The sequence below is a fragment of the Rhinopithecus bieti genome, unplaced genomic scaffold (genome assembly GCF_001698545.2).
Source record: "Rhinopithecus bieti isolate Rb0 unplaced genomic scaffold, ASM169854v2 scaffold_13690, whole genome shotgun sequence".
Lineage (NCBI taxonomy): Eukaryota > Metazoa > Chordata > Mammalia > Primates > Cercopithecidae > Rhinopithecus > Rhinopithecus bieti.
Window position 1 is genome coordinate 365105 of NW_016807525.1, and position 10895 is coordinate 375999.

A 10895-nucleotide genomic window follows, 5' to 3' on the forward strand; every position below is an offset into this window, starting at 1 on the left:
CCCCCCCCGCCCCGTGGGGGGACCGACGGGGTCGGGGCCGGGCGAGGGGCGGCTGCGGGGCGCTCCTGCCCGGGGGGGTGGCCTGAGCCAAGGCCGCGGGGAGGAGGTGGCGGGGCCGCGAGGCAGCCGGGAGGGATGAGGTGGCAGAGTGCAGCCGGGAGGCCGGGGCGGACGCGGAGCGGTCGGGCGGGCTGGGGCCGGGCTGGGCAGGAGCGCGAAGGGGCTGCGGAGGGTGGGTCCAGGCCGTCTTGACAGGTTTCCTGGTTCTCGGGAGGCGGGCCGGGGGTGTGGGACACTGTCCGCCGCACCCGCGAGACCAGCGGCCACCTCTTGTTCCCCCGATCGCTGCAGCCGAGGCTTTGGGGCCGGCGCGGAGACAGGGGGGTTGCGTTTCCCACTGTCTTCCTGGTGCTAGGACAGGTGTTTCCGTGGTCAGGCCTCTTTGTACTCCAGCGCTAGTGAGAATTTGCAGACTTATTGGGACGGTGACATTTGCTGGCAAACACGAATTTGACCCTACTCTGGAGGAAGATACCAGCAGTTAACATATCTGATTTCTTGGATTCTCCCTCGTATATTTCAGTGTGCCAGGAGGGGAAAATGGTCTGAGTTTGGGTCTAGTTCAAGCTTCATTGGAGTAAAGGGCCAGTATGTTATGTGTATGGTGGTGTTTTAGGCATTGGGATGACTTTTAAACGTTGTTGCCTATTAGTATAATAGGATACCCACAACAGATTAAAAACACACCCTTTGCTAAACTGGAGCGATTGGTTTGTGTTACTAATCATTTTAGTTTTTTGGGTTTTTTAAATGTAATTGGTTTGTCTGTTATGTTTTATTTTAATGCATTAAATTTTCCTAGACAAGTTACTTTGAAAAAGGGGGGAATTTACATTTTAAAAGTGGCTGCTGTTTTTTGTTGTTGTTTTTTTAAATGGGGCGATTAAAAAAATAACAAGTCGAAGGAATGATTTCAAAATGTATAGGTTACGATTTTAATAGAGACTATGTCTGATATTTAGATGTTTGTTAACAGTAGGCACATTTGAGCGATTTCTTCCTCTCCTTTTGATTGGTAAATTGGTATGTATCAGAAATGTGTAGCTCACTAGTTTATTTCAACTCACATATTGTTGATTATATGAACAAGGTAGCATTGAAGTTTGTCTTGTTATTGGTTACAAAATTCAGGGAGCTGATCTTTCCACTTAGTCTTTTTCATGGACCAGATACTCTGTCTCATTTGCTCTTAAACCGAAATCCTGTCGCTTTTTAGAGGAGAAATAATTATCATAGGGCCAAATGAAACATTTAAAAAATGCATTTAAAATGTAGGTATCAGTTTACAGGGGAAGATACGTAGATGTGACAAAAAGCTCACATTTGTTGTTGGTTATTCAGAACAAAGTTAATAGGCTGATTAGACTCCCAGATACCCTTTGAAAACCATTGAGTGTCTTTTATGCAAACATTGTTATTTCCACTTTCAGAAAGGACTTTTAAACTTACAAGTACCTTCCACCCAAAGTTAGTTGAATGAATAAATATTTAAGGAAAACATTATGCAGCAGCACATTTCAAGTATTTAAGAAACAAGAACTAAAAATAACTTTTGATCCTAATTTAATATGGAATTTAAGCAGAATTATTACCAATTTTAGATTTGTTTTCGAAACAAGTAGTCTGTAATAAATGGATCTTTTAACATTGGAGCATGGAAAGAGTACTTACTGTATGCTTAAGTTTTTGTTTTTTTTTTGAGACGGAGTCTTGTTCTTGTCGCCCAGACTGGAGTGCAATGGCATGATCTCCGCTCACTACAACCTCCGCCTCCCAGGTTTAAGTGATTCTCCTGCCTCAGCCTCCCGAGTAGCTGGGATTACAGACACCTGCCATCATGCCCGGCTAATTTTTGTATTTTTAGTAGAGATGGGGTTTCACCATATTGGCCAGGCTGGTCTCGAACTCCTGACCTCAGGTAATCCACCCGCCTCTACCTCCCAAAGTGCTGGGGAATCAAGCGTGAGCCACCGCGCCTGGCCTGCTTAAATGCTTAAAATTGACTTTTCTTGGCCGGGTGCAGTGGCTCATGCCTGTAATCCCAGCACTTTGGGAAGCCGGCACTGTGGAAGGCTGAGGCATGGTGGGTCACACCTGTAATCCCAGCACTTTGGGAGGCCGAGGCGGGTGGATCATGATGTCAGGAGTTCAAGACCAGCCTGGCCAACATGGTGAAACCTCGTCTATACTTTCGTGTCCTTACTTTTTCCCAATTTTCCCATAAATCGGTGAAAACTGCTGCAAACCTGCATCTGCCTGCCAGCTAACATTAAGTTAAGCACTCCCTACTCCCTTGGTTTGGTACACTGAGCTCAAATCTAAGGGATCTGAGTGGGCTTCCACTTCTCCCAGTTCTTAGACTTGTGGCTTTATCTTCTTGGTGCCTCAGTTTCTTATGTTAAATAGGGATTTTAACACCTACTTAGGGCTTGGTGCAGTGGCTCACACCTGTAATCCCAGCACTTTGGGAGGCTGACACCTGGCAGATCTCTTGAGCTCAGGAGTTTCAGACCAGTCTGGGCAACAGGGCGAAACCCAGTCTTTACAAAAAATACAAATATTAACCGGGCATGGTGGCGCATGCCTGTATTTCCAGCTTCTTGGGAGGCTGAAGTGTGAGGATCACTTGAGCCTGAGAGGCTGAGGTCCGCAGTGAGCCATGATGGTGCCACTGCACTCCACCGTGGGTGGTAGAGAGAGACCCTGTCTCAAGAAAAGAAAAAATAAACAAAAAAACCTACTTTGCCAGGTTAGTGTTATGATGAAAAGTGATACGTGTATGTTCCTGAAATAAAGCCTGTCCTCAGTTATAGCTGTTACCATTGATTGGAGATGTTCTTTTTTTTCAGTGTTTGATAATAAATGCCTTTAGTTTCTTGTACATACTCATATGTTTAAACATTAATTGTTTTAATGTAGTTTATTGCTGACTTCATGGCATAGTATAAAGACGTGTTCATTTAAAATAATTTTGAAGTTGTGCAAGAGAAACTAATATGCAGAGTATTTTATTTTTTATTTTTTATTTCGAGATGGAGTCTCGCTCTGTCACCCGGGCTGGAGTGCAGTGGCATGATCTCAGCTCACTGCAACCTCCACCTCCCGGGTTCAAGCAATTTTCCTGCCTCAGCCTCCCAAGTAGCTGGGATTACAGGCGCCCACCACCATGCCCAGCTAATTTTTGTATTTTTGATAGAGACGGGGTCTCGCCATGTTCACCAGGCTGGTCTTGAATTCCTGACCTCAGGTGATCTGCCCGCCTCAGCCTCCCAAAGTGCTGAGATTATAGGCATCAGCCACTGTGCCCGGCCCTAATGTGCAGAATATTCTATGTAGGTATTTTCTATATATTAGACCTCCTCTAAGAAGGGTTTCTATGTAAGAATAGTACAAATAATCTGGAAAGGTTAATGGGCTTGACAAATATATGTTTCTTAAAACTGTAAAAATAGTCCGGCTGTCCTCTGGTATATATATAGGTCCTATACATATACATACATATGGTATGACATGTACCATAGGGGATTGGTTCCAGGACCCCTGTTCCTACTGAAATCTTGGCATACTCAAGTCCCCACTGTGGGCCCTGCAGAACCTGAATATGAAATGTTGGGCCTCCATAAATGCAGGTTTCGGTCTGCATTTGGTTGAAAAAGATCCGCATATAAGTGGGCCCACACAGCTTAAACTCATGTCCTTCAAGGATCCACTGCATTTGAAAATCAAGTCCACAAAAAAGTTGCCTTGTTTTACAAAATGTTGGATTACTATCTCTACCATATCTTAAAAAAAAAAAGTACCGTCTATTTACTACCCCACTGAGATAATAAAACTTTTAGAATTATAATATAACCCAGGGCTGGGCATGGTGGTTCACGCCTGTAATCCCATGACTTTGGGAGGCTGAGGTGGGTGAGTTCAGGAGTTCAAGACCAACCTGGCCCACATGGCAAAACCCCTTCTCTCCTAAAAATATAAAAAATTAGCCGGGCATGGTGGTGGGCACCTGTAATTCCAGCTACTCAGGAGACTGAGGCAGGAGAATTGCTTGAACCTGAGAGGCGGAGGTAGCAGTAAGCCGAGATCGTGCCACTGCCCTCCAGCCTGGGCAACAAGAGGGAAACTCTGTCTTAAAAGAATCTAGAAGTATTTACTGCTTCTTGCTTTGTCTGAGACTCAGAGGTTAAGTGACTTGCCCAAGATAACACAGGTAGTAGCAAATTGAGACTTTGACACTTGGCTTCCAGAGTACTTATTTAAAGTCTCCTTTGCACCCCCATTTTAAAAATTAAATTCTTGGCTGGGCACTGTGGCTCACGCCTGTAATCTCAGCACTTTGGGAGGCTGAGGCGGGTGGATCACAAGGTCGGGAGATGAAGACCATCCTGGCTAACACGGTGAAAACCCATCTCTACTAAAAATACAAAAAAAATTAGCCAGGCGTGGTGGCACAAACCTGTAGTCTCAGCTATTGGAGAGGCTGAGGCAGGAGAATCACTTGAACCGGGAAGGTGAGGTTGCGGTGAGCCGCGATCGCGCCACTGCACTCCAGCCTGGGTGACAGAGTGAGACTCTGTCTCAAAAAAAAAAAAAAAAAAAAATTAAATTCTTGTCTAGGTAATGCATTCACTGCTTCAGATTTGAAATATAAAAAATAAAAAACATGTACAGTGAAAAGTCTCCTTCATATCCCTTCCACCAAACAGACAGTTCTCCCTCTCAGTAGACTGCTGTGAAACTTTTCAGAGCCGTTTGACACATAGACAGACATCCATATGACCATATGATTCTTCCCTGTTTTTAACATGGGAGTATCACGTATGTGTCCTGATTGATAGCCTGCTTTTTGCTTGGCATTTGTTCCATTGCTCCCATACTTTAAATGCTTATATTCATATTTAGTGAAATGTTAATAACTGCTAGTACATAAAAGAGAATTTGTTCTAGTAATTTTGACTAGGATGAATTTCAGAAATAAAATTCTTAACATTATCATTGTTTCTTGGTATGGAAATTTCAGAAGCAGGTTGAACTGAAAAGAGTCCAAGAGGAATAGAGAAATATCACAAGGAAGTGAATCTGGACTGTAGTAGAGATACATGTTAATACTTACAGATAATGCTTACTGTGTGCTAGGCAGTGTTCTAAATGTTTTGCATATATTATTGAAGTCTCACAACAGTCCCATGAGGCAGGTAGCTTTTATCACCATTTTACAGATGAGAAAACTGAGCCAGGCAGACTGACTAACTCCTGATCCAGGTAGTACAGTGGCAGAGGCCTGATTCTAACCCAGGCAGTCTGGCTCAAGAGTCCAAGCTCTTTACCACTACTCTTTCTTTCTGTCTTCCTTTCTTCCCTTGTTTTTTTCTTCTTTCCCTCCCTCCTTCCTTCCTTTCCCTCTCTCTTTTCTTTTCTTCCTTCCTTCCTTTTCTTTTTCCTTCCTTCCCCCTTCCCCTTTCCCCTTTTCCTTCCTTCCTTCCTTCTTTCCTTCCTTCCTTCCTTCCTTCCTTCCTTTTCTTTTCTTTTGTTTTTTCTTTTTCTTTCCTTTCCTTTCCTTTTTTTCCTTTCTTTTCTTTTCTTTCTTCTTTCATTTTTTGAGACATTGTCTCACTCTGTCTCCCCAGGCTGAGTGCAGTGGTGCAGTCATCGCTCACTGCAGCCTCAACCTCCCTGGGTCAAGTGATCTTCCCACCTCAGCTTCCTGAGTAGCTGGGTCTACAGGTGCACACCCTACCACCATGCCTGGCTAATTTTTTCTATTTTTCATAGTGACGAGGTCTCACTTTGTTGCCTGGGTTGGTCTCAAACTCCTGGCCTCAAGCAGTCCTCCCACTTGGCCTCCCAAAGTGCTGAGATTACAGGTCTGAGCTGCCACACCCAGCCTTTTACCACTACTTTAAATTCCACTTAGATCTAATATTGATAGACGGATAACCATATCAACCAGATTTTTAAAATATGCAAACAATAGTGCCAGCTTTTGTATCTGTATGACAAAAATATATAGAGTTTGTATTATAGCTTTTACCTGTTTAGAGCACTTTTTGGAAAGGCGGGGAAATTACTGTGAAGGTGTTGGTATTCGAGAAGTAAGTTCCTGGAGTGTTTGCCTTTTAAGGTGTGAGGACGTGGTTTGTCACACCCAGTTAGCTAACAGATAGTGGAGTGAGCTATCCGGAAAACTTACCAGGTTAGCCTAGGGAGGAAGGAGAAAGGGGTTCTGGGCACATGGAGGGAGGGGGAGGGAGAAGAGTTTGTTTGAATTTGTCTTAGGTTGGGGTAGCTTTTTCTGAGGGAGGCCTTGTTGTGTGGACCTGCTGCATATAAAGACAGGAGAATTGGACCTGACGTGTGGTGCTAGCTAAAGCACCACACAGATCTGGGAATTTAAGAGGAGTTTGTTTCCTCTGTCATTAGGAAGAACTTGAAAGGGTAGCAAACTGTGGTCATTTGAGAAGAATAGCAAGTGGTCATATTTGAATGTAACATACTCAACTGGGTTGGGAAAGAACCAGAATCTAGATGTTGGTCGTAACAAGTACAAAACCAGGCATTCTTGTAAACCATGTACTCTTGTAAACAGTGATAAGACGTAGCACTGAGTCCTGGGTTTTTCTTCTATAAAGTTCTTGTACAGGCTGAGGATCCCTAATCTGAAAATCCAAAATCTGAAGTGCCTCCGTGAGCATTTCTGTTGAGTGTCATATTGGCACTCCAAGTTTTGGATTTTGGACCATTTCGGATTTTGGACTTTCAGATTTGGAATGCTCAACCGGTTAAATGCACATATTCCCAAATCTGAAAAAATCACAAATTCAAAGTATTTCAGCTTCAAAGTGTATCAGATAAGGAATATTCAACCTGTACTACATTGTACTAGGCTTGTATTAGATTATCAGTTTTCAAAATTTGTATCTCAGAATCCCTGTTCTCTGTCAATGAAACAGGGATTTCATATACCTTTGATTCATATTTTAATGTCTTAAACTTTAAAATATTATAAATGTTTATACACACTCAAATGCATCTCATGCTAAATTTTAATATATTAGAGACAACTGATTTGTACCACCAGTTATCTCAAGAGAGTTATACTGAGTGAAAACAAGTGAGAACCCTAAAAGGTTACATACTGTATGATTACATTTATGTAACATTATTGAAATAACAAACCTGCAGAGATGGAAAACAGATTTAGTGGTTGCTAGGAGTTAGGAATGGGAGATGAGGGGTGGTGTAGTTATAAAGTGGTGGCATGAGGGAGCTGTGTAGGGATGGAAAAGTTCTGTATCTCAGGTGTGATTATACAAAGCTGCAAATGTGATTAAAAATTTCATACAACCAATCACATACTGCATACAAATCCTAGCATACTCAAGTCCCATTTTACATACAAAACTGGTGAAACCTGAATAAATTAGGGAATGTACCAAGGTCAGTTTCCTGATGGTGACAGTTTAGTAGAGTTACATAAGTTATAACATTGGAGGAATTTGGGTGAGGGTACTTGGGACCTCCCTGTGTACTTTTTTGTAAATTCCTGTGGTTTATAATTATAGTAATTTTAAAATAAAAAGTTGGCCAGGCACAGTGGCGCCCGCCTGTAATCCCAGCACTTTGGGAGGCCGAGGCAGGTGTATCACCTGAGGTCAGGAGTTCAAGACCAGCCTGGCCAACATGGTGAAACCCTGTCTCTACTAAAAATACAAAAATTAGCTGGGCATGGTAATGGATGCTTGTAGTCTCAGGAGGGTGAGGCAGGAGGCTGAGGCAGGAGAACCACTTCAACCTGGGAGGCAGAGGTTGCAGTGAGCTGAGATCATGCCACTTCACTCCAGCCTGAGCGACAGAGCAAACTCCATCTCAAACCAAAAAAAAAAAAAAAAAAAAAAAAAGGCTGGGCACAGTGGCTCACGCTTGTAACCCCAGCACTTTGGGAGGCCGAGGCGGGAGGATCACCTGAGGTCAGGAGTTCGAGGTTCACGAACCGAAAGCCTGACCAACAGGAAACTGCTCACTAAAAATACAAAATTAGCCAGGCATGGGTAGGGCATGCTGTATCCCAGCTATTAGGACGGCGAGGCCAGGAGAGTCTTGAACCCAGGAGGCGGAGGTGCAGTGAGCCAAGACACGCCATCGCACTCCAGCCTGGCAAACAAGAGCCCCCGTCTCAAAAAAAAATAATAATAAAATAAAAAAGCAGTGTATCTAGAATATAGTGAGAGAAATAAGAAAAAGGGAGAAAATGAAATATCATATATGGCTCACACCCAGGACAACAATCTTGGAATAGAGTGTCCTCACTTTGGTGTAAATTGAAACATTTTAAAATGCCATTTATTTTTAATTAAAATTTTTCTTTCCTGTTTTTTCTTCCTCAGAGTTAGAAAGGGATAAAATGTTATTGACTAGTAAAACTGTAGCTTTATGTTGATACTTTGAAATTTTAGGCTAGTACTTGTTTGTACATGTAACATTATATAAGCACATTCAGTACCATTAGAACTATTGCATTATGCAATAACATGACTGCTTAATGGATATATCAGGATTAGTACATATTGTAAAGTTTTATTTTTTACCAAAAGTTTATGACTACAAAGTATTCATTCCTTAACACTATTACAGAATTAATTTAGAAATATTTTACTTTTAAAACCTCTGGACAGATATAATTAAATCCTTAGATAGCGTTAATGTACTATTTAAAAAACACACACAAAACATTATTATTTGCAAAACATGCTTTATCATCTATTCATCTTTGTGAATCAGGTTTTTCTTGATACCATGCAATCAAAACAAAACAAATTTGACGTAAGCCTGCCCAATCATCCATAATTTAATGTTGGTGTTCATCAGAAGAATTTTATTGTTCTCATTATATATGTTATACATTTGAGCTTTTTTTTTTTTGGAGATTGAGTCTCACTCTGTCACCCAGGCCGGAATGCAGTGGTGCCAACTTGGCTCACTGCAGCCTCTACCTCCCAGCTTCAAGCTATTCTCCTGCCTCAGCCTCCTGAGTAGCTGGAACTACAGGCATGTGCCACCATGCCTGGCTAATTTTTTCAATGTGTGTATTTTTAGTAGAGATGAGGTTTCACCATGTTGGTCAGGCTCATCTCGAACTCCTGACCTCAAATGATCCACCCACCTTGGCCTCCCAAACTGCTGGAATTACAGGCATGAGCCACCACACCCGGCCACATTTGAGCTTTAAAATGCATTGATAGAATAAAATACTGCTTTAATCTTTTTTTTTTTTTGGAAACGGTCTTTCACCCAAGCTGGAGTGCAGTGGCAGGAGCTCGGCTCACTGCAACCTCTGCCTTCCAGTTTCAAGCAATTCTCCTGCCTCAGCCTCCTGAGTAGCTGGGATTAGAGGCACCCACCACCACACCCGACTAATTTTTGTATTTTTAGTAGAGACAGGGTTTCACCATGTTGGCCAGGCTGGTCTTGACCTCCTGACCTCGTGATCTGCCCTCCTCGGCCTCCGAAAGTACTGGGATTACAGGCGTGAGCCACCATCCCCAGCCTAATCTGTTTCTTATGTTATAGATGCACATAAAATTTCATTTAGAAAAATGTTCTTATGCTACAATATTTAAAGCTATTGAATTATGATTTATGAGTTTTATTTTGTAGTTAGCATATCTAGGGGAATTTCAGGGACACTGTTGCTGTCTTGTGATTACTGATCCTTTTAAAAACTTGTATTTGAGAAGTAAAGTAGTAGAAAATCTATGACAAAATCGGGAATTACAATAGACAGTATACTCAGCTCCACTGTGTTTGAAGAATTTGATTAATTTCTGTACATTGTGCTAGTGGTTAAGATCTTGGACTCTAGAGTCAACCTGAGTTGAATGAAATCTTGGCTCTATCACTTGATCTCTTGTTGTCTCAGTTTGTTTCTCCATAAAATGAGGGTAATAATAGTGTTAACTCATAGCATTATTGTCAATATGAAGTGTACCAGTACATGTAAACAGTCCTGGTGTCTGGCATAAAGGTATTCATAAAACATAGTTACTATTATTTTAGAACATAGTTGAGATCTTACTGTACGGTTTTTTTTTTTTTGAGACGGAGTCTTATTCTGTCACCCAGGCTGGAGTGCAGTGGCTGGAGCTCACTGCAAGCTCTGCCTCCCGGGTTTATGCCATTGTCCTGCCTCAGCCTCCCAAGTAGCTGGGACTACAGGCGCCTGCCACCTCACCCGGCTAGTTTTTTGTATTTTTTAGTAGAGACGGAGTTTCACCGTGTTAGTCAGGATGGTCTCGATCTCCTGACCTCGTGATCCGCCCATCTTGGCCTCCCAAAGTGCTGGGATTACAGGCTTGAGCCACCGCGCCCGGCCCTTACTGTATGTTTAATATGTCTTTTCCTCACTTAACATATCACAGCTGGGCACGGTGGCTGTAATCCCAGCACTTTGGGAGGCTGAGGCAGGTGGATCATCTGAGGTCAGGAGATTGAGACCAGCCTGGCCAACGTGGTGAACCCGGTCTCTACTGAAAATACAAAAGTTAGCCAGGCGTGGTGATGCACACCCATGGTCCCAGCTACTTGGGAGGCTGAGGCAGGAGAGTTACTTGAACTGGGGAGGCAGAGGTTGCAGTGAGCCGAGATCATGCCATTGTACTTCAGCCTGGGCGACACAGTGAAACTCTGTCTCAAAAAAAAGAAAATATTACCACTGTTTTCCCATGTTGTTAAAAATTCCACCAGTAATGTAAGAGAATGTCGGGTGCCCTGTGCCCTTCCCAAATTGGGCATTCTCATTTATTAGATATTTGCCAATATAATTTATGAAAACTGTAATG